Source organism: Acomys russatus, chromosome 23 (genome assembly GCF_903995435.1).
Source record: "Acomys russatus chromosome 23, mAcoRus1.1, whole genome shotgun sequence".
Lineage (NCBI taxonomy): Eukaryota > Metazoa > Chordata > Mammalia > Rodentia > Muridae > Acomys > Acomys russatus.
Genome location: NC_067159.1, coordinates 32,730,145 through 32,755,126, shown reverse-complemented (window position 1 = coordinate 32,755,126; position 24,982 = coordinate 32,730,145). Strand labels below are relative to the sequence as shown.

General features: G+C 42.9%; 1 long non-coding RNA gene across 1 annotated transcript in view; it reads left to right on the top strand.

The window, feature by feature from the left end:
* Positions 1-24,716, top strand: part of LOC127206478 (uncharacterized) — a 28,132-nt gene extending 3,416 nt beyond the window's left edge. The window contains exon 3 of the long non-coding RNA XR_007832796.1: positions 24,590-24,716. This is a non-coding gene — a long non-coding RNA (uncharacterized LOC127206478). The remainder of the gene's footprint in view (positions 1-24,589) is intronic.
* The last annotated feature ends 266 nt before the right edge of the window (positions 24,717-24,982 follow it).

Genomic DNA, 24,982 nt, shown 5'->3' with positions numbered 1-24,982 from the left:
GGTCTGCCCACGTGAAACGTTTGTGTCTATGGCAAAAAGCCTGTAAGTTTTCTCCTCTGAGGCACTTCTTGAAAGGTGTCCCCTACAGAGACAATTTCCCAACAGTGTCATGCAGAACCAAGACACCCCAGGCCCAAGACGGGCTCAGCCCCTGCCTCCCTTGCCAAGGGTTAAGTTAGATATGGCATTTAACCGCTCATAATATTCATTTTCTCTGCAAATAGGTGTATAGTAATCTACCTGTCAGTGAGATAACTCACGTGAAAATATGCCAAAAGGAAGCTATTAGGATGAAAGATGCTTATTTAAGGGGAATGCCGCTTATTTACAAAACCAAAATTTAAAAAGCCCTGGGACCCTTTACCTGAACGGAGTCAAGTGTTAATGTGGGGACAATGAACACATGGAGAAAACACTTCGAAGATCAGCGGTAAGAATTCAGGCACAGTGGTGGGAGGAAGTGCAGAAAGACATGCAAGAGGTGTTTTGAGAAACTGTGTAAACCTCACCATCAGCTGTGTTTTAGAATATGGTGTCACCAGCCTCGACATCCCAAGTTCATAGTGCAGTGAGGATGCTGACTATGAACTGGCAGGAGGACAAGTGTAGTACTTAAGATACTAAGCTCATGTGTGGTGCTAACTAATCCCGAGGAGACCCGCCAGTGGAGTCATTTTCTGGGCTCAGTTTCTCAGTATAAACTTTTCAAAGTAGACTGCATTCAGATGGATGAAAGTGTGGTCCGATGGCTGGGGACTTCCAGGGCAAAGGAACCGGGATCCTGAGATGCTCAGCTTTCTGCTACCTGGCACTCCAGCCTCCAGCTTTGAAAAGTCTCCCTGAAGGGACCTCCCCCACCCTCCAGCCATCTGGGTTGATTGGCACGTAGGAGGTGTCTTCTATTTGTACGAAGTACCTTTCCCCAAAAGTCACAAATTAGAAGTGGTACCAACAGCAATCTTTCCTTAAACACACACACACACACACACACACACACACACACACACACACACACTTTTTTGAAAATTTAGTTTTTGCCAGAGGAGGAATCTCACCGAAGTACTGAGAGTCCTAGGACTCTCTTATTTGAGTGGGCAGTAGGGAAGCCCTGAAAATACTAAAACAGCAGCAGCAGCAGCAGCAGCAACAACAACAACAACAACAACAAAATTGGCTTTCCCTTTAAGGAAAAAAACTATGAAGAAGGCAAGGTGGCTAAGGGGAGTTACTTCGTACTGTCAATCTGTTTCCTCGGTGGACACAGTAATGGAGGGACCTGTTAGATGTTGGTAAATGTACCTCATAGGATGGTCAGCCTTAGTTTGTATTCTGTGGCTTCCGGGGCTCTGTCAGCATTGGGCAAGGCCCTAATCCCTGGCTTGAAGATTGAAGCCAGAGAGCCACAGCCTTCTTGCCTAAGGGCAGCAGTGGAACCTAACTGAACCCTAGGGAGATTACTGCAGAAGGTCATTAGGCTTATTGTCCACCCAGTTACTCTTAGCACACAGTGATAGGAATTTCACCTACAGGGGCTGCAGCCTGCCTTTGATGTGTATGATCTGTACAGTTTGGTGTTCTGGGAAAGTGCCTGACTGACAGGCTCAACATCCAATGCTTAGAAAACACATCTCCACAGGCACTGCTTTATACCATATCAGAGCAGCTTTTTGAATGGGTTTCATCAAAGTCAATAAACTAACCTGGATGCCTGGGATCAAGCCTCCAGTTTTTCATAATATGACTTTGGGGAGAGGGGAATCCTTGCCCTTAATTGGTGCTTGTTTTCATTAGAAATAGGGATAACTTTTCCAAATCATTTATTTCTCCAAAGGGGGAAGCCAGCCTCCCTAATATTTGACCTGGAGAAAGCTTTTGTTCTGTTTCTGTCCAATACAAGCAGACTCACTGGATGAAATACTGTTTCTAGCTCTTGATGGTGTCTTGCGCAGCTACACTCAGTGCTCAGAATGATCAGTTAGGGAGAGAATTCAGAAGGCTGAAGGTGCCAATACAAATAGTTTAGATCACATCATTGTCATCTGGCTCGAGTAAACATTTATTCGGCAGAATAAGTCTAATTGCCTTGTCTGGATTTGACTGAAAAGGTTCTGTACGCTACCCTGCCAATTCCAGATCCCAAGCCCACTTCCCTTAGGTGGACTTGGCAGAGGACGAAGCAGAGAGCTTGGTTACTCTCCTATCACGTTAGGCAGTAAATTTCGACTGCCAGTTCCAATAACTCTCCAGACTCAATGAATTTTAGGGCGTCACGTAAGCAGACACGTGGTCTTTGTCCCTCAGGTTCTAGGGGTGGCCTTTAGACTGCTTTTGCTTTGCATTACAGGAGCAGAAACTTGGGATTTATCCAGTGGCGTTCACCTTTCCTAATGCTACCACCCTTTAATACAGTTCCTCATGTTGCGGTGACCCTCAACCGTAAAATTATTTTCGTTGCCACTTCATAACTGTAAGTTTGCTACTGTTATGAATCATAGTGCAAATATCTGTGTTTTTGCATGGTCTTGAGCAACCCCTGTGAAAGGGTTGGTTGACCCCAAAGGGGTGGTGACCCACAGTTTGAGAAGCACTGCCTTTATCCCTCTGTTCCCTTCACTGCCTAGCATCTTTATCGTCCTCATTTATTAGATGTCCCTCCCCTTGGAGCATGTGTTTCATGAGGCGGGCACTTTGTTTTGCTGTGTCTTCAACATCACAGAAATTAAACTAGAAAGGCAATATAAAGTTACCCAGCATGCAGTTGGTAGTAACCATAATTAATTTGATCCTTACCACGAATGGGCATACAGATGAAAGGTACAGATATAGTTTTACACTAAAAATCCAGAAAGCAACACATCAAATTAACTTTAATAATATAATTTACTTAAATCAAATATCCAAAGTGTATCTATTCCTCTGTTTCCAGGAGAGATTGGTTCTGGAGTGTCCCTGTTGTCGACCTCCCCCTCCCCTACCAGTACCCGAAAAATCCAAAGATGCTCATAGCCTTGTATAAAATACAACTGCTTGGTGTGCTTACATATAACCTATGTGAATGATAAAAAGAAATAAAAAGGAAAGGACATGACTGTTCCTAGGTATGGTGGAGAAAAACAGTTACTGTAGATATGTGAGAGAGCATAGCCAGAGGCAGGGACATCTGGGAGAGTCCAGAGAGTCCAGAGTGACCCTGAGCCATGTGGGGAGAGGAGGAGAGGGAAAAAAGAGCAGAACCAGGTGCAGCAGCCAGGAGCCCAAAGGTACAAAAAGGGCAGGTAACCAAAAGGAAGAGCCTCTTGGTGTAGGGCAGCCGAGCCCCTGGGATGCAGGGTTCAGGGTAGAGGTCAGGCGTGCTATCCATACGTGCAATAGCATCCCAGTTTGGGATGCTGGGAAAACCTGGGCGCCAGGTCACTTTGAAATGTTAAATAGGCACCTCACCCATTTGTCTGGTTTGAAACTTAACACTATGCACTCTTCCATATTGCTTTATTAAAAAAAAAAAAAGTCAATGAGCAGAAACTCATTGTACAAAGTGATGAGCTTTCTCGTGGCATATTCTCTGAAGAATACCATGGCCATTTAGCATGTGCACCATCGTGTCACCCTCTCCTGCCCACTCCCACTGCTATTCCTGTCCGGCTTCCCAAACAGTCTGCTTGTCTAGATTCCGTTTCTGAAAGAAAGCATATGATATTTGTCTTCTTGATTCTGGCTGGCTTTATTTAGTATGGTTCTATCCAGTTCTACCCATTTTCTTGCTAAGGACATAACTTCTTGGTGGCAGAATAAACCCACATTGTTTATGCATGCTGTATTTTTTTTTTTCCCCACTCGGTCACTGGTGGATACCTGGAATGTTTCATCAGGAGCAGAACATCAGACATGGATGCACAGGTGTCCCTGTAGCGTGCTGTTGTACATTCCTTTGAGTGGATTCCCCATGGGGGTCAGCCATACTGATTTTCAAAGACTAATTTAGTTCCCACCAGCAGGGTTCATCCTCCTCCACCCCCTGATGTTGGCCAGCATTTGTTGCTGTTTTTGTTTGGTGTGTGTGTGTGTGTGTGTGTGTGTTTTGATCCATTCTGAAATTGCACTGTATTTTGATTTGCATTTTCCTGATGGCCAAAGATGTTGAACCTTTTTTCATGTATTTACTTGCCATCCGTACCTCACCTTTTGAGAGCTGCCTGTTCAGCTTGTTTGCCTGTTTCCTGACTGGATGGCCTAGACTTGGTTTGTCTCAGTTTTTTTTTTTTTTTTTTTTTTTCATTAACTGTCTAGGGATATTAATCCCCTGTGAGACTTACGCCTGGCCAAGGGTTCCACCCGTTCTGTGTCCTGTCTCTTCCCTCCGCATTGTCCTTTGCTGTGTAGAAGCTACTAGATTCCATGAAATCCCACCCCTCAAGCCTTGCTATTAAGTTCCCAAGCCTCCCAAGGAGGCTGTTGGCCTCCTTTTCCAAGAGTCCCTGACCATGTCTAAATCTTGAAATATCTTCTCTGTGTTTTCTTCTGTCAGTTTCCGAATTCGAATGAAGAACTTTGATCTATTTTGAGTTGGCTTTTGTATGGCGTGAGAAATATGAATGTAGTTTGATTTGTCTACATGTGGCTATCCAGTTTCCTAGCACCTTTGTTATAAAAAAAAAAAAAAAAGTAGTTGTAGCTATATAGGCTTTTTTTTTTTTCAATGCCATTGGTCCGTGTGTCTGCCTTATTGTGTCAGTGCTATGGCATTCTATAGCTCTGTAGTATAACCTGAGAGTCTGGCATCATGCTGCCTCCAGTGCTGCTCTTTCTGCCCAGAATTGCTTTGGTACCCAGGATCTTTTGTGCTTCTGTAACAATGTATGATTGTTTTTGTCTTTCTTCGTAGAATGCCACTGGAATGTTGGGGGAGAGTGCTTTGAATCTCTAGATCACTTTTGGTATCATAGCCATTACTCTCCCATGAAAAATTAATCTGTCGATTTCAGTTTGAAGTTTCGTAGGGTGTAGACATAAGTTATTGTGTAATTCCAACACTGACTTCTGTACCCTCCATATCTAGTTGCAATCCTTGTTCTGAGAGTTTTCCTGTTTCAGTGTTGGATAAACACTGTGCCCCAATTGTCCCTTGGTATGACAATAAAGCTGCTTATAGCTAATTACTAAGCAGGAGAGAGAGTAGGCCTGGACTTCCTGCCAGCCAGGGGAGGAGGAGTTAGAAGATACAGCCATGAGAGAGGTCCAGGAGACATTAGGAGAGAGAGAGAGAGAGAGAGAGAGAGAGAGAGAGAGAGAGAGAGAGAGAGAGAGAGAGAGAGAGAGAGAGCTGGAACAAGAAAAGCTACAAAGTGCAAGTATCTCTGGGATATAAGCTGGGAGGAAGCCATATTAGCTTAGAGGGTTAAGAATAGAGTAATAACTGCTCAGTTCTTGTGCTGTGAAACTTCTTTATATAATAGTCTCAATTATTTATGGGATAGCTAGGTTAAGAGAGAAATTGAGAAACAAACACAGTTATATAAAATAACATTAACAGTAGAGATTTTTTTTTTTCCTTTTAAATCTTCTTTGTTGAGTTTATTCCTAGGTAGTTTGTTGTTGTTGTTGTTTTGAATGGAATGCTTTCATGGTTTCTTTTTCAGTGTGTTTGTTAGTATTTAAAAAAAGATACTCATTTTTATATGTTGGTTCTGTGTCTTACTTCCTTGAGGAGTGGGCTCAACAGCTCGACTCCTTCTGATGGGGTCTTGACAGTCTTCTAAGGATAGAATGAGATGGTCTGCAATTGAAATAATTTGACTTTTTACCATTTACCTTTTCTTTTTTTCTCTTCCCTATTGATGTGGCTAGGACTTCAAGTGCTGTTTTAAATGAGGTGAGAGTGTCTCCTTCCTGATTTCAGAGGGGCTGCTTTCAAGTTTTCCTCATTAGGTGTAATGCTGGCCAGAGATTTGTATATAGCTTTTACTGTGTTGAGGTGTGTCCCTTCTTCTCCTACTTTCTTCAGGGCTTTTATCAGGAAGAAATGTTGAGCTTTACCAAAGGCTTTCACTGAATCTATTCATAGGATAATGTGATTTCTATCACCAAGTCTATATGCTAAGGCATTTATGGATTTGAGCACATTGAACCATCTTTGCATCCTGGAATGAAGCAAACTTGGTTTCTCTCATGTGCTTTAAATAGTTCTAGATTATGTAAATACCTGTTATATTGTATTGATTAGGAAATAACAAGAAAACAAACCTTTGCATATTCAATACAGACACAGAATATTTCCACCTATAATTGGAGCCCCAGTATATTCTTATATACTATTTACTTGAATTTCTGTTTCATTAGAAAGCACTCAAAAAAAGAATAAGCAGGATACCAAGATCAGACTTGACAGGCTATGACCATATAGTAGGGGAGGAGGTGCCACTCCGCCATAGACCTAGCGGAGGGGCATAGGGTGAAAGAGGGAGGGAGGGAGGAATGGGAGGATACAAGTGATAGGATAACAACTGAGTTGTAATCTGAATAAATTAATAAAATTAAAAAACAAACAAACAAACAAAAAAGAAAGCAAAATAAATTTCTGTGAATAGCTCAAAATTGCAATAATTGTTTATGGATTTGGGGGGGGGGGTTGCTTTTTTTTTTGAAATGGAGTCTCACTATGTAACCTGGGCTGACCTTTGGTTCATGATCTTTCTGTGTCAGCCTCCCACTGGAATTACAGGCATGCACCACCATGCCCAGCTTTTGTAATAATTGTTTAAAAGTATTATAACAGGACTGTACCCGTAATAGATGTGAGACAAGTATTTGGTTCAGTGTGCTGCTGGATTGTTTGAGTATTTCTTCCACACATTCAATAATGAATTTATGATTGAATGTGAGGCAGCATAGAACCTGATGGTGTTCTGTATTATATATTCTAGGATAAGTTTTTTTCTGCCCTGCAAAAACTGCCAGACTCACAGCTCTGTGAGTCCTTTGGGATGAAAGTTTTCTCAGGGAATCTATACCATGGAGGGAATCTGTTCCCCTCTACAGAGTCCATATTCAGCTACACTTTCTTACCTGTGTCTTAGTTGTGTAGGTAAGGTAGTAGATTTCCTCTGGCCTGTGCCTGTAGTTTTCACCAGAATTCCTTCATAAACCATTTTTTTCACCATTTCAAAGATATTAACTCTGTGAAATAAGGTGAAGGTAAGCAAAAGAAAGCAGGGTCATTTCTGACAAACAAAACAAAAAACAAAACAAAACAAAAAACCAAAAAGCTTTGTGCCAGGCCTGGTGATGTATACCTGTAATTCAAGCACTTGGAGACTGAGGAAGGAGGAGAGTGAGTTGAAGGACAACACAGGCTACATTTTGAGACCATGTCTGGAAAAGCAGAAGGAGGAGGAAGAAGATGAAGAGGAGGAGGAGAAGGCCACTCCTAAGGCTTTGCTTTACCTTTACAGTAGAGAACTAGATGTGTGTCATCCTTTGCTATGACATTAAAAATGACTTAAAAGGGACCAGTGAGATGGCTCACCAAGCAAAAGCGCCAGCTGTAAAGGCAAGTCTGACAACCTGAGTTGATTCCTGGGACCCACATCAAGATGATAGACACACACATAGTATCAGTTACTGTAGTGGAAGTTTTGGTTTCTTTAAAAAACCCAGTTATGTTTTTGTTTTAATCCCAAGTGTGGGATATGGGCCGCTTTTAGTTGGTCCATAGCTGATAATTGCCTTGTGCAGTTCAGAGAGGGGCGTGGTCTTTGCCAGCTGGAGTTAGTGGAATTTTGAGGACTCTGGGAGAGTATAAATATCAGAGGCCAAAGAGAGAAAGAACACTTTGAAGAGACGGAAGGAGGAGAGAACAAGAAGGCTGCTTGTTCGTCTTGCTGCATTTGCTGTTTGCTGTTGCTGGACTGCGGATATCCTGATGACTGAGATTGGTATTTTCCCAAAGAACCTGATGACTCTAACCAGCCAGAACTAAGTCTAAAGGGGTGTACGTCCCCTGTCTATTCTAACTTTTCTCTCCTACCTAGGTCCTGGGGGTTGGAAGGGAGGTGGAGGAATAAGGAACCTCAAATAAAATAGAGTTAAAAAGTAGCATCTACAGATTACTTTTCTGTTGCTGCAGTAACATGCCAAGGCTACTTATGGAAGAAAGTTTATTTTTGGCTTATGGCTCAAGATAGCAGGAACTGCATGGCAGCAGGCAGCAAGCATGGCTGCTAGAACAGCAAGCTGAAGGCTCACATCTTGAACTGTAAGCACAAAACAGAGAAGGCAAACTGGGAGTAGAGAGAGGCCTTAAGAGCTCAAAGCCCACCCTAAATGACATACTTCCTTCAGCAAGGCCATATACCTCCTAAGTGTCCCCAAACAATACTACCAACTGGAGACCATGTATTCAAATACATGAGCCTATGTGGAGAAATTCTCATTTAAACTATCATATAATAATAATTAATAATAATAATAACAACAACTATTAGAATAAACTATAGATTCTTTCATATGAAATATAGAAATTGAGCTGAGGAGATGGCTCAATGGGCAAATACTTGCTTTACAAGCATGAGGACATAAGCTTGGATCCTCAGCACCCACGTAAAAGCTGGTCATGGTGACTCATGTCTCTGACACCAGTGACAGATCCGGTGGGGATGGGTAGATCTTTGGGGCTTGCTGATCAGCCAACCTAGTCTAATCTGAGCTCTAGGTTCTGTGAGAGACTCTGTTTCAAAATTAAAACAGAGTTGTGATTAAAGAAGACGTCCCTGATGCGAACCTCTGGTTGCTTTGAATAGATCCCTTTAATTCTATAATTTCTCATCTCTATTTGAAAAAGCCTGTGGAAGTAAAGTCTGTCTTCTTAGAAAGTATTCTAATCATCTATTTTAGAGAGAAAGCAGCAGTGGAAATCAGGCTATTGGCTTGGCAGCTGACGTGTTGAAACACCAGCCAAGTCAATTCAGTGAGATAATATGTATTACCAAGTGTTTACAGTAGAATAGATGAAAAAATGGCAGTGGGCCCCAGATACCAACAGTTAGAAGAGGTCTTGGCCTCTCCAGACGTGGGCATTGGAGGAAGAAAGCTCTGGCAGCAAGTGATGAGATTTCCAGAGGCAACTACATCTCAGAGATAGAACTGTGGAACTCTGGTGCATGCAGAATAGAGTTGGCATGCAGGCCAATACAGTGAGCTATGGCAGGCCACAGCACACCTAGGCTTAGCTGCCCTCTCCTTCAAGTGCACACATGCAGCCCATTAAACAGAGTGACAGCAAAGGTCTTTGGCTACAGCATAAAACTATACTCATTAAAAAAAAAAAAAGAGCATTTTCTGAATTTCTCTTAAGGGAAATGTTAAAAAAAATACAGATACAATGTAGTCTTGACCCTTGCCCACATTATAAATTACCCAAAGTTTCTCCCTCTCTTTTCCTCCACTTCCAGCAGTCCTCCAGTCCCAAACAAGTGCAAAGCCAAGCAGCTTAAATATTAAATAGGGCTTCAGAGGTTCATCCCCAAATAATCTGATCAATACATATATTAGAATTGTCCAGAAGGGGACTGTAGGAGAAACTGAAGCATGGGGTAAGATCAGAAAAAAAAATCTTAACTCAGTGTCAGAATTTCTTGGGCTACTCTCCCTAGTCCTGAAGACCATTGCATTGTGTGGAGAAATAAAAACAATGATAATCAGTAAGGCTGATTTACTTCATATGTGGCCTTCAGAGCAGGCAGCACTTGAGTCTTGCTTTCAGCGTTTTCAACCCATCCCTGCCCACACTTCTCTGTGGGCCCCGCAGCATGCAAGGTGTGAAATCACTCGATAAACTGTTTCCACTGGTGTGCTGTGAGATTTTTCATAGTTTGACCCCTGAAAATGGAAGGAATTAGAACTGATGGTGGGGATGATTTGGTGCCCTTAGAGGTCAATTAATCTCCAAAAAGACACCTAAGGGGGAAGCACCATCGTAGGATATCTAGAGAAATCAGCGACAATGAAGCTGAAAGTTGGGATAACAACGGTTGCTTTCTTGCAAAGACTGACTGGACAGAAGTGAGCAACACGTCCCTACCATAGCCTTAGAGGGAGAGCAGCAGAGAGAAGTGACGCAGCTACACATCTGCTGCTGTTTCTCTCCTAGTTAGCCGAGGTGGCGTCCGCTTTCCACACAGGAGCCATCCCCCATGATTAGCTACATTTCTTATTCTAGCAATGGCAGCAGAAATGATCTTTAATCAGAAATCGCTGCTATATTTTACTTTTTTGGTTACTAAAATTTGAAAACTACAGAAAATCAAGTGAACATTGTGCATTAGCTACTGTGAACATTTCACTTACTATGGATTTTTTTTTTTAAATCTTCTATTCTGTTTCACTTAATGCATCAAGTAAATTACATTTTCTGCCTCTCATATTTGAATACAAGTCTGTTATCTTATGGTTTCCAGCACTGTGGAAGAAACATTTCATGAAAGAAGCACTACTTCAGCCATAACTTTTCTTCCTACTCATTTATTTATTTATTTGTTTGTTTATTATTAAAGAACAGGAAAAAGAAAAGAAATGACAAAAAAGGAAAGAAAGTAAGAAAAGAAATGACAATTTCACCGTGCCTTGGTCCCATGAGGCTGTGAATAAAACTGCCCTCACACCCGTTAATCGGGATGGCTGGTGCTGTATTTCCTTCTAGCTTCTTCCCGTTTGAGATGAAAGAGAAATTCATAATCAAATGAAAGTGGCACTGCAAACATTACGACTAATTTATATAGTTAAAATCCCAGGATTGTATTCAAATCTGACTGGGAACATGACACAAGGTTTAATTTAAAAGGAAAAAGGGGCAGTTTCTCCTTTCATTTTGCTAACTCAATATATATATTGTGCCATGACTTGGTCATTGTGCTGCCAGCCCCCCCTGTGAACACTGACAAAGTGACTTGACCTCATGTCTCTGTTCCCATTGCGACTGGATCCAGACAGGACTAGCTGTATCACTCAGGTGGCTTGGGGTTCCCGCAGGCTCCTCACTTTCTTCCTATGGTCTCTCCTTTTAGCCTGCCTTCTTCATAACTTGTGCTTGATGGAGAAAGAAGGGAGAAACTTACTATTGTACTTACTACAAATTATTTGTTTACCATGTAGACCAGACACACAGGCTACCAAGCAGTTCACATGCTGTAGGACATAGCCAATGTCTCATTCATGTTGGAGGTAGAGGCAGGTGGATCTCTGTGAGTTCAAGGCCAGCCTGGTCTACTAAGTGAGTCCAGGACAGCCAAGGCTACACAGAGAAACCCTGTCTTGAAGAAGAAAGGAAAAAAAAAGTAAAGCAGAAGGCTGCAGTTGTAGCTCAGTGATAGAGCATCTGCCTGCCATACACAAGGCAGGAGGTTCAACCTCCAATGCCCCCACCCCCAGCCCCAAACTAGCTGAAAATCAGCAAGTCCAGTGTTTAAAGAAGAGAGCCAAGAACTGTAAGTAGCCTGTGGTGTAGGTCTGTAATCCCTTCATGTTCAAGGCCTGCCTGAGCTAGGTAGTGAGTCCAACGCCAGTCTCAGCAACTAAGTTAGAGCCCTTCGCAAATTTTTTAAAAAGGAAAGTTAAACATAGATATAGCTCAGTGATAGACACTTGCCCATGATGCACACCTAGGCTTAGATACATGAATAACATAATTTATGCAGAGGTGGAAGTATAACCCAGTGGCGTGTTCCAAATGTGCCAACTCCCCAGCCCCAGCCCCTCACTAACTAAATAGAATGCCATACTGTGAAAAGAGTGAGTCTGAAAATTCAATTAAGTAGAGTTCTATTAAATTAGCCTCCCCGCCTCCCACGCCGAAAACTAGAAACTTCTTTAGGTTTTAAGCAGAACTGAAACCAGTGGCAAGAAGAAGACAGCAAGGGAGGGTGTGTTTCTCTCGTTTTTCCCTGAGCAAGATCTAAATGACCCGGGGCTGTCCCTCTCCAGTCATGCCAGTCTGCTGATCAGCTGTGGACCCACCAGCTAACCCACCACTAGCATTTCACATAGCAGGTTTCTTTCTGCCCTTGCTCCTGGGCTCTATCACAGCTTTGGGGATCCTCCCTCCTCTCTTTGGGCTACTGTTTTCTCCCCATCCCCTGCACTTCAGTAGGTGGATCACCTTCAGCTTGGTGCCTTCCATTCTCCTGATGACTTCGTCCATTCTGGTGCCTTCCATGTGCTCTGTATTTGCTAACACCTCCCGAGAGTTCTCTCCAGCTGGTGACCACCTCCCCATTTAAGTGTCCAATAACTACCTGAAACTTCGCATGTTTATAACCCAACTCCTAAGCCAGGAAGTTTGACACAGCCCTGTAATCCAAGCTCCTAGGATGAAGAGACAGGGAGTATGTAGCAGGTTCAGTCTAGCCTGGGCTGTAAAGCAAGAAAGACCCTTTCCCAAGAAAACAGTGCTCGCTGTGTGCAAATGCAGCTTCGAGTCTCTTCCTCAGTCTGCTCATGCGTGGTCTTCTCTGTCTCCAGAAATAGGAGATCCAGTCTCCCATTTGCTCAGGCCAGAAGCACAGTTCACCTTTCTATGTCTTTCACTCCCCGAAACAGTCTATCAAAAAACACCTGCAAGATGTGTCAGCCACTTCCATCTGACTCAGTGTAAGCTCCCTCAGCTTCTTTCTGGATTTTACTATCAGCCACCTCTCTGATCTCCCAATTTTCCACCTACCCCACCTGCCTCTTGTCTGAAGAGCCACCGGGGACCTTTTCAAACCTGTCAGTTTAGGACTGGCCTCCTCCCTCAGCTCTCTAGAAACTTAACATTTCCCCCATGGTTAGCAAGGCTCTGTGTGGGCTGCAGTCTCTCCAGTCTTCTGCCTAGCCACGTGAGTGTGTTTGTTGCACCCCTCATTCAGGAATGCCCCTGTATCAGATCTTCTCCACATGCTGATTTTCTGAGATCTTCCCTAGGCTTTCTCCTTCACCTCCTTCGGACCTTGCCAACTTCCCTCCCAGTAAGATCCTATCTGTTCACACTCTTTGAACAGAGTACCCCTCTGTCCCCCCAGCAGTGGTACCTCTTATCTCCTGTCCCTGCTTTAAGTCCAGCACTTATAGCTAGCAGACATCACATATGTATTATTAATGTGTTTATTGATTACCTCCATCCTCTAGATTGCAGCTCCCTGGAGGTAAATTCTTGTTGTTGTTCTGCCTTCAGTACTGTAAATTCAGGTACCCACAACAGTTCCTGACATGTAAACAAAGTCAAATAAATGTTTTTTTTTTTTTTTTAACTAAAGGATATCTACAAAAATACGGGTATATAAATATATAAATATAGTAACGGGACCAAGATACATTTGGTCCCTGTTAACACTGTGATCCCTAAAACTCCCAACAATAAATCATTCCAAATGCACCAGGGATACTGTTACTAGAAGGAACCTGATGGCCATTTTAGAAGGGTAAAGATTATTTTTTAGAAGCGCCATTGCTACAGGCGATGAATGAATGCTGAGAGCGGGAGAAATCATCTTCCTCAAGGAAGAGCTCACCAATTAGTTATCCATTACCAAGTGGTCAGCCCTGAAAACATACATACAAGTAACATATATTCAGGCCATATTGCATATATAAATGCAATATGTATATATATATGTACATATATGTATGTGTATATTATATATGCAATAACAATCAATTTAAAAACCATGAATATGAAAGGGAGCAAGGAGGGGTGTACAGGAAAGGTTGGAGAGTGGGAAGGAAGGAAAAGATGTTATACCCGTATTATGTCTCAAAAAGTTAGGGCACCGTAGAGATGGCTCAGCAGTTACGAATGTCTGCCGCTTTTCCGAAGGGCCTGATTTTGGTTCCCATCACCCACATTGTGTGGCTCACAACTGCCTTTAACTCCAGCTCCAGTGAATCCAAAGGCCTCGCCTGGCACCTACACAGATGTGCACAAACAGACACACAGACAAAACATCCACAGATCCTTTTTAAATCCTACAGTGTTTTCTTTTTCTTTTTTGTTTTTATTTTTAGAGACAGGGTTTCTCTGTGTTGCCCTGGCTCTTGTGAAGCTCCCTCTGTAGACCAGGCCAGCCTCCAATTCAAAGACCCACTTACCTCTGCCTCCCCAGTGCTGGGATTAAAGGTGTGTGCCACCACTTCTTGCCTCTAAATTTTTTTTTTAAGGGTTATGAGCTCTCAGTCCAGCAAGATAGCTTAGTGTGTTAAAGTACTAGACAAGCAAGCAGTCCTGATACTTGAGTTTGACTCCCAGATTTCCTAGAAGAAGGAGAGAATTGTCACTTGGGCACCCGCACTTACACGAAGACATCAGACACATACACTAATTTATTTATTTGTTTGTTTGTTTGTTTGTTTTTGAGACAGGGTTTCTCTGCATAGCTGTCCTGGACTCACTTTGTAGACCAGGCTGTCCTCGAACTCACAGGGATATGCCTGCCTCTGCCTCCCAAGTGCTGGGATTAAAGGCGTGCACCACCACGCCAGGCCTAATTATTAATAATCCTAAAGTATACTTGTATTTGTCTGTGTTGTAAATAATATGTTTTTATTTTAATGACTTGCTTCCACAGAGCTGAGTCTTTTAGAAACTTCATCGAGGCCTGGAGAGAGCTAAGTTGGTAAAGCACTTGCTTTGTAAACTTAAAAAATCGCGGTTTAGTCCCCAAAACTAAAAAAAAAAAAAAAAAAAAAAAAAAAAAAAAAGCCAAGCATGGCAGCATGCTGTTATAATACCAGCACTCAAGGAAGCAGAGAGAGATGGGTCCTGGGCCTCTCTGCCTAGGCTACTCAGAGGTGTCTACGCCAGAGCCTGAAACGGAAAGAGAAAAGGCAGATGGCACAGCATGTTTATAGAACGGCATGCACCCCCTGCCCCACCCTCATGAACATGCATGCACACACAATAATAAAAAAGAAAAGAAACACCTTTGAGTAAGCATCATGATGAGTCTCCCGAGGCCCTAGCCTGGCCTTGAACTTGCTGTGTAGCCCATAGCAGTCTTCACACTTTCAAAGCAAATCGCCTTGCTTTATTTAGCCTTGCAGTGCTCCAATCACAGACATGTGCCGCCACACTAGCTTGATGGGTCTTTCCCTTACTGGTATCTTAAAAGGTAGCCTGGTGTAGATGAAGTAAGCCAGGCCCCTCAGGACAGGCTCTATTCTTGCTGAGCTGCTCCAGGCCTCCCAGTGTCTGCGTGGTTCTGGGGTCAGGGAACCTTGGCTAGTACAGGAGATGCTTTTGAGAGGTTTACAGACCCAGCAATAAATTCCTTTGACTCGAATAACGAGAAAGCCATTTCCTTCTGTCTTTGAGTCTCGGTTTAGGCCTAAGTTAAGCCTGTGTTGGAGCCCTGGCCCACATTTCTCCATCACTGGTGAGTCTGTCAGTGGCTGCTGGCTCTTGCATCTGAGGCCCTGCTTTCTAAGGCAAGGGAGCCCAGGAGAGCTGAAGAGTTAATAATGCTCCAGAAATGAACCTCCAGCCTTTGGCTGACAGCAGATAGCTTGTGAACACCTTGCTCTCTGGCCCTCTGCATAGGCTGTCTCTGAGCTGTACTTGATATTGGCTTCACAGGAGTCTGTACAGGAATCATCATCTTGCCTTTCCCCACCTTCTTTGCAGCTTCTTACTCTTACCAAGTTAACTACTCGCACAAGAGTTCTTTTATTTTTATTATAACTCTTTTTACAATTTTGCTCTTTATAGCTTTCTTTTTTTTACATCTTTATTAGATATTTTTACATATACATTTATATTATCACACATATATACAATAAACCACCTACAGCAAGAAGAACCATGAAACAATCAGGAATTATATAAATGTTATATAAATTTGTAGTGTTTTTGGCTATTTGTATTTGGCAGCCTTGAAGAAAACATCTTTCCAATATCTTGGTGAGTCGTCTAACCTCAGAGTTCAGGTCTGGAGAGATCCAAACTCCACAGGACCTAACCTTTAACCATGCCCACTGCTTGTTCATATCCGCCTTCACTAGGCTAGTGGTACCCAGCCCCACACTAAAGAGCTTGAGCTGCCAAGTGCCATCTTGCTAGAACTACAGCTCCCTTTTCTACACTATATGTCCTTAGTGGTTTTCCTTTTGTTATAGCTTTCTACGTCATACTATTGTGTTAAAAAAAAATGAGTTGGCTGAAACAAAACATTTGTTAGATAGCAGAGCTGGTGATGAAAATATTTGGCAAAAAGCATTTGGAGACCACGCTGCCATTGCTTTCTGAGCTGGCATTGCTGGATCCTGGGGGCTTGGGGCATGGGATGGGGTGTGATTTCCACACCATGTTACATGTGGTATATTTTCCAAATGCAAGCAGTAATAGTGGTAGCCAGGTTATTATTTTATGCTGCATCCTCATGAAGCTGACCTCACCCTTATGAGTTTAAGTTTTTGAGCGTCTTGAGCATTACTGTTTTTTGTCTGCCTCACAGTGTTTCCTCTTGAACTAGTGCACTCTTTTCCTCCAAAATAATTATGTTGGCATTGTGTTATGTCTCCTTCCTGACTCCACATAATAATATACATGTTATTATACATAAATAATACATATAAATGACACATGGAACTCATATCAGGCTAGCTCCCTATTTGGCTATGATGTCCACCAGAAAAGCTGGTTTCCTTTAATAAGTTTCCCTGTTACTAGAACAGTGTCTAAGACATTTTCCTTCCGTGTGTTCTCTGCTTGGCTGGTCGCACCCCAGCCCTATTCCACCCCCAGGGTGCTCCTCCATCACGCCAGGAAGCTGTCTTAGCCTTGCTCACGTCTCTCCTCCACACCTACTTCTTTGAACGACATTTCTCTCCTCAGCTCTAGAGTCTGGAAATCCTGTCCATGCCCAAAATTATGTTCCTCCTATAAATTTGTCATACGCATTTGTGTCTGATGTCATGACCATACAGTCAACTCATGTCAGCATTTTAGTATAATATTACACACATGTTTGCAATGTATCTTGACTTATAGCCACCTCTCATCTCCCTCGGCCTTTATCCCACATGTACTCCTCTCAATTTCATAGCCGCTCCCTCTTTTTCAAGTTTTGGTTTTGACATAGGATTTCTCTGTGCAGCTTTGGCTCTTTGTAGATCATGCTGGCCTCAGATTCACAGAGATCGGCCTGTCTCTGCGTCTTTAGTGCTGGGATTAAAGTCATGCACCACCAGTGCCTGCTTTCATGACCTCAGGGCCAGGTCTTCCTCCTGCCACAGGTGGTAAAGGGTGAAGGGAGGCCTTTCTCTTTCCCTCATGCAGATGAGTTGTGGGGCCAGCTCACCAGCATTTCAAAGTTTTTAAACGTTGGTTTGTTCGTTTCTTTTGTGTGTGTGTGTGTGTGTGTGTGTGTGTGTGTGTGTGTGTGTGTGTGGTACATTTGGAGGTCAGAGGGCAATTTGAAGGAGTTGGTTCTGTCCTTCCACCATATGTGTCTTGGGGATTAACCTAGGTTGTTTGGCTTGGAGGCAAGCACACCCTCTTGAAGGCTCTCCTGGGAGTCATTTTAAAGCTGTCTACCAAGTTCATTACCCAGGATCATGTCCCCAGGGACATAAATGTTCTTTCTAAAAAGGCTAAGAGGAAGGCCAAGCTTCTGGGTGGGGATGCCCCTGGCTCAATATAAAAGTATGAACGCCATAGGAATCTTTCTCACCAGCCAACAGTGCTCTAAGACTGGGAGGTGTGTGTGTGTGTGTGTGTGTGTGTGTGTGTGTGTGTGTGTGTGTGTGTGTGTGTTGCCTGGGTATGTTCATGTTTTCTTATGTGAGATCTGATAAGGAGTACAAATGATGAAGGAGAGTCTGATTGATGCTAAGGAAAAGTAGTAATATTGTGGGGAAATGAAAGGTCTAGTCACCTCTTCCTGGGGAACAAGGGTTGGGGCACAGCAGCAGGATTGTGAGTTCCAGGAAAGAGGAAGACTCTCAAATGGACCAAAAGCTTGTGTGGAACTTGTCTGAAGGCTACAGAGCGCGAAGACCTGGGACTTGCTGAGAGAAGCTGACACTGTCATAGAAGGAAGCGAACACACAGAACACAGAAAAACAACAGAGAGTGACTCCTGTGTATGTGTCACCAAAGTATTAGACTACACAACTTACAAGGAAGAATTGTCAAGGTTGCCCCTGGTTCAGGGGTTCCATCCATCTGCTTTGGTTCCATTGATTCTGGGCCCATGGCAAACCAGAACATCGTGGTGGCAGGAACAAGTGGAAGAGGAGATTGTCAAGATATGACAGGTAAGTGTACCTCTTCCTGTGACCTCCTACTTGCAGCTGGGCCCCACATCCTAACTGTCCCTGAACTTCCCAAAAAAGCACTCTTTTCTGGGACCAAGCATGCCTGTAGGGGCACAGATCACCTCTCTATCCTTGAAATTCCATGAAGTAGACACTTGTTTTTCATACTCAAGGCTAAACTGAGTTGTAGCTTCCTACGAGCTGCTGGCCATAGATGACAGTGCCTCGATGCAAATACGGGTCTGTTGGATGCCAAATGTGTCCAATTCTAGCCCATTCATCAGTCAGGGGAGGTGAATGAACTACCCACTGTGAGGTGTGCCCTGCACATGTACAGTATTAGGCACACTATTATGTGTACACTTAGCACTGCCGATGGGCACAGATAAATGGAAACCAAATTTGGTCAGGTTGCTGTGGGGAAGTGGACGGCTTCCTGTTGCCAAATCCTGTTCAGGATTTGGGCCACACAGTGCTTTGATCTAAAAATTTAAGTAGACAAAGAATGAATATTTATTGTTTTTATGATCATTGTTTTATATAAAACAAATTTGGGGGAGTGGGAAGGAATAAATATTTGGGACAGCAAGCATTTAAATGCCAGTGGTTAATTTACTTGGCTACCTTGATTTACAATGGTAACATTTGGGTGGAGAGTTAAAAAGAAGGAGCACTCTTTTGTTCTTGTTTTATTTAGAATTTCTAAAGTCTAAAGGAATGTTTTTATAGCAAGTACACACAGTAATGAGAGAAAAAAAAAAAAAAAAAGAAAAGAAAAAGCCACCAAGGATTTAGACACCATTATAGAAGCTTAGACTTTGGGCATGAAATGAGCACAGGCTAACTTAGCAAATTTCTCTTAAACCTTTTTTCTATTTTCTTTTCTTCTTAAGATAATTTTCAAATCCAAATTTGTAATTACAAGAAAATAGGGGGCAAGGAGAGTTTGAAAGGGCAGGAGGTGGGGGTTGGTTAAAAGGGAGTTAGCTTTAGGTGACATCACTGAGAACGGAGTGACTGTGGGTGGTTTGGGGCCAGTGGAGATGGTTAGCTGACCTCTCTGGAGGGATGTGTTGGGCTGACTCAGCCTGCTCCTCTAACGCCGCTGGTGGCTCAGCCTTTTGCCTGGAGATCTGGCCAATGACTAAGCACTTATCAACTTCAGAGTCTTAGGGACTTGAAATCCTAAAATCACATTTAGAGCTAATATGAGGTCGAGCAAGGGTCATGGGGGAGGGAAATCACCTGATAGGCTTAGAGGGTCAGAGCCTAGCTCTCAAAGTCTCAGACGTACCATCCACCGCGATCAGCTGTTATTTTCAGGGAAATCTCACCCACAGTGAAAACGTGCTAAGTTTTTTTTTTTTTTACAAGGTTCCCATGTGTACCAGCATACACATATTCAAAGGAAAAAAATGAAACAGCGAAAACAGCTTGTGTTCCCTAGGGTTCGCCCGCAGATCCATTTCCAATTTGGTTTTCCTTATAACTTACTTGGTTTACATCATTATCTCACGCAGAATGGTGTAGCTATGACACTGCTTATAGAATCTGTGTGTCCTGCCCAGGGCAGCCGGCTGTGGAGCCCTGGACCCACACTCGCACTCCGGCAAGGAGGAAGATGACATCAAAGAACCTGAAGACAGAGCACATTTACTTTTCTGATTCAAATTACTCTGTTTGGAAAACAGTAAACACAATTACCTTAACAACAGAGCTCGGAGGCTTTGAGGGTTTAGGGGGTTTAACACACTGTTTTCCTAGCAGGCGGGCGGGGACTGCTTAGGATCACAGCAAAGGGCTATGAACCAGGTGGCTCTATTTGTTTTCACTTTTTCTCATCCCAGAAATGAGTTTGAGTAGTTGGGAGGCTTTTGATCGAGTTCCTTAAAATTGACTTTGTTTATTTTCTTCATCTCAAATGAAATAAATGTTCATTTCTCTATATAAATAAGACCAAATGGGAAAACCTTACACATTCCATCCCTGAGCCTTATTCTGTATATTTCTCCCCAGGAAATGTCCCCTACGCAGATTTCTATATCCAATTACAATCACACACCACAGGCACACACGCTCAGACAAATGCAGACGACAAACAGACACACACACACAGACACATGCACATGTGCACACACCACACAGACTGGCCCTACACACCAAATGTCAATATTCATCCATTGTCTTGTTACTATTATTATTTGTGTTTGTGTGTATGGTTGTACGTGTGTGTGTGTGTACACGCACATAGTCATGTCAGGGCCTTCGGGTGCCAGAGAAGAGCATTGGGTTCCTTGGAACTGCAGCAACTTTTGCAGTAGTTGGGCCCCGTTGTTAGTCTTAGTCTTGTTATTTTAATGCAGTCTAGATATGCCTTCCACTTTTGATCAGTATAGTCACTGTGTGTGTGTGTGTGTGCGTGTGTGTGCGTGTGTGTGTGTAGCAGTGTTCCCTAGGTTATCTCTCCTACCTTCTTAATATATCCTTTAGAGATTTTTACAGTTTTGCTCTCACCAAGAATATGGCAATTAATATTCTGTTTGCATGCCTTTATGATTATGAGACTGTGCTTGATTTAAACTACTCGGTCAGATGGGAGGGGCATGTGTATTCTGGGTTGAAATTACACTGTTACGTTGTTTCCACACAGCTCAAAATAACGCTTCTGCCAGCCAGCCTCAGAGTGCTCATTAATTGATAACACAATATATCAAACTTCAAAATCTTGGCCAGTCTGAAATGCTGCCTTAATGGTTTTATTGCATTATTTTTTTTATAAGAATGTACTTTTTTTGCATAAGTGTGAAAAGCCCTTTGTATTTCATATTCTATAACCTGTTTAGTGTCTTTACCAATTTTAAAAATTGGATTACTAACCAGGCATGGTGGTGTGTGCCTTTAATCCCAGCACTCAGAGTACAGAGGCAGGCAGATCTCTGTGAGTTCAAGACCAGCCTGGTCTAACGAGTGAGTTCCAAGGCTGTTACACAGAGACACCTTGTCTCAAAAAACAAACAAATAATAAAAATTGGGTTACTATTCTTTCTTATTGATTTGCCCAAGCTCTTTTTATATTAAGAATGCTATTTTTCCCTGAGTTATAATCTTAAACATATTTACCAGTTTGCGGTTTCTATTTGTTTTTAGATTTTTTCCATGCAGAAACTGTTTTTCATACCTCTTATGACTTAGAAATTTCCCACCATACATAAGAAAGCTGACTCTTCCAAAACAGACTATTTAAACTTTTTTTCATATTTTATCTACTTTGTCTATAACATTTTTTAAATATCTGGAATTTATCTTGGTGGAAGGTTAAATAAAATACCAGTCTTAGTGATCTGTCCCCAGCTGCCACTCACTATCCTCAGAACAATATTGGATATGATGCCTTGTAATTAATGTCTTGATTACTTGGCATGATATATTAAATTACATCATGAGTTTGGTTTATTTCTAGGCACAGTAGTTTTCAGACATCGGACAGGTTTCATTAGTGTTTCCATCCACGCCCCTTTTCTGTTCCAGGATTGAGTCAGATTGCCACATCACTGTTGGCAATATTACTCGGCTGTTACCTTACACAGAGAAGCAGCTCTTTGCAGCCCCGGATTAACTATACATGTCTGCATCCACAGGGCCAGAAGAAACCCAGACAACCGCAGAATCCCGTCACGTGATTGCAGGGTATCAGTACCACTACCTGCGCCTTCGTGTGCTTGCACTGTCCCATCAACTCACCTTACATGATGTTCTGGGTGTACTGCCTCATCGGTTCCATGTCTGTAGGTGTGCATGTGTGCAAGTGTGCATGTGCATGCGTGTGTGTGTGAAACCAACATGCTTTCTATGCCTTTGAGATGGCTGTCTTTTAAACACTATTGACGAGGTTCTTACAAGCACTAGGATGAAGCCATTGCCAAGTTAATGGGTAAGGCAGTACACATCTTTAAGTCCAGCACTCCAGAGCCAGGAAGATCCCTGTGAGATTGAGTCCATGTGGTCTACATAGTGAGTTCCGGGCCAGATAGGGCTACACAGGGATTCCCTGTCTCAAAACCCTTAAAAACAAAATTGATGACCTTCAACTCCTGATCCTCCTGCCTTCTAAAGTGGAAGAGTTGCAGTGTTCTTTTTCATTCTGTTTTCTTTGGCCTCAGTGGTACAGATGAGCCATTACAGTTTGGCCGGTGGTTAAAGGACAAGTTACTGTACATGGCCACCTATAGCTTCGTCCCCTGCAGAATGGAGATGATTTGCACGCTGCCTGTCGAACAATATACATTTCTAATAAAAAAAAAAAAAACTTTACCGTACTTAATGCCCATCACTGACTCTCTTCAGGTCAGCTTTCTGCTAACGTCTGCTCGGAGTACAGCCTTGGGGGCTGGCAGTGCAAACACTGGGCTGTAAAAGGACTGAGTTAGGGTAGCGCTGGTTCCGGACAAGCAGGGAGTCTATCCACTCCTCTGGTTTCTCCGTCCATACACTGCTACTTCTAACTTGTTTCTACCTGTTATTTCTATTTGTAGATGGTTTCTCAGATGGGCCAGAGGGAAGGACAGTAAATGTCACCTCCCATCTCTCAGGTGGCTGTGTGTATCGCTGCAGCTGTCTGCACGTCTATCCTGATGGGCTTTGCCAACCGTCCAGGTGCTGTGGACTGGGTGGAGCTCACAGACTTGGTACTGGAGGTGTATTCTCTGTCTATTCCATATCTGTAGGTATGTGCATGTGTGTGTGCATGTCTGTGTATGTGTGTGTGTGTGTGTGTGTGTGTGTGTGTGTGTGTGTGTGTTGAAGGAGGCCCTTACAGAGAACGTCCGTGGATGGTAGCTCTGGCTTTTTCTGGATGCTACTTCTAGGCTTTGCCACCAAAGGGAAACTTTTTATTGTACCTGAGGACATTTGGCAAGGGTGTCAGGAGGGGTGGCTTAGGTACGGTCTCTGGGCTGTTCTAGTCCAAGGTGTTTCTGGGAGATTTACTGTAATGAACATTTTTCAGTCAATACCATTATCTCTGTAAAACTTGACACATTTTACAATATGAAAATAAATGTTCCTGGCTTTCCACAGAGAAGCACTCCATCTCCGCTCACATACTTCTTTACCTGAGGGTGACCCGATGACGACTTTTTATAATCTTCTTCCTACCACGATTATAAAAGCCTATACTATGTATCTCTATATACAGATATGTAGAGTTTTCTTTTTTTAAAAAAACATTACTTTATTCTTATTTTATGTGCATGAGTGTTTTGCCTGCATGTATCTATGTGTGACAGTTGTGTGCCTGGTGCACACAGAGGCTAGAGAAGGTGTTGGGTTCCCTAGAACTGGTGCTGAGAACTGACCCTGAGTACTCGGCAAGAGCAGCCAGTGATCTTAAGCGCTGAGCAAACTGTCCAGCATCCTTTCTTTTTTCTTTCTTTCTTTCTTTCTTTTCTTTTCCTTTCCTTTCCTTTCCTTTCTCTTTTGCTCTCTCTGTCTCTGTCTGTCTCTGTCTCTCTGTCTCTGTCTCTCTCTGTCTCTGTCTCTGTGTATGTGTGTCTGTATGAATATTTGTCTGCATGTATGTATGCATACCACATGCATGCTTGGTGCCCACGAAGGCCAGAAGAGGAGGCCAGATTCCTTGGACCTCAAGTTACAGATGGTCATGAGCTGCCTTGTGGGTGGTGGGGTCTGGACTTAGGTCCTCTGTAAGATCAGCCAGTGTTTTTAACAGCCGAACCATCTTTCCAGCCCCATGTAGACAGTTTTCTTAAAGTGTTATTCGAATTAACAAGTAGGAAATCCCAGTGAGAAAGTCAGCACCTGGAGCTCAAGAGCTGCTTTCTCTCGTGATGACTCTCTTCTTCATGCGTGGGAACATCTGGTGGGAGCCCACAGCATCACAGGCCCACTCAGCAGCAAAACAATCCCGAAGTCCAGTCATAAATGGTGTCTGTGCATACCACATACTTAAACACACACACACACACACACACACACACACACACACACACACAATCGTGTAACACGGTCAGGAGAATGGTGGGATGATTTCTTATCTTTGATATGTTATCTTTGGTATGATATACTTTTGCTTTTTTAGTTAATCTGTTCATTGACCGATTCATACATGTATATACTGCACTGTTAAACATTTTCACCACTTCTCTGCAGAGCCAGTATATGGCTCTTTCTATCTCCCAGTGTGAATATAAATTACCATTACAATATTATGGAAGAGAAAGGAGCCTAATACATACATTTCCTGCAATGCTTTCTTTTCTTCTTCTTTCTCCACCCTCCCCCCACCCCCAAGGAAAACCAGTTCAGCTATTAAGGGGACCACTCAGTGCAGCCGAGCAAGATCAGGCAATGTTTCCGAGAGGAGAGCTGTTTACCATCAAAGAGACTGCATCCACAGGCATGGGGTATTATACACAAAGATGGAGGTAAATGCACCATGGTTTTCAAGAGTAATTTACTCTGCTTAAAGAAAGGCACTAGGCTGTCTACAATTCTCATCGATCCTATTTTCTTGTTTCTTTTTTGTTAAAAAAAAAAATAAAATAAAGCCAACTAAGAAAATGTAATTAAAAAGTCAGTTGTCTGAACCCCTTCCCTTGCAATTGCCTAGTTACTTCTGTTGTATAAGCATGTACCTGTCACACAGGAATGATTCACTCTATGTGAGAAATGCCAGCCTGGTAAC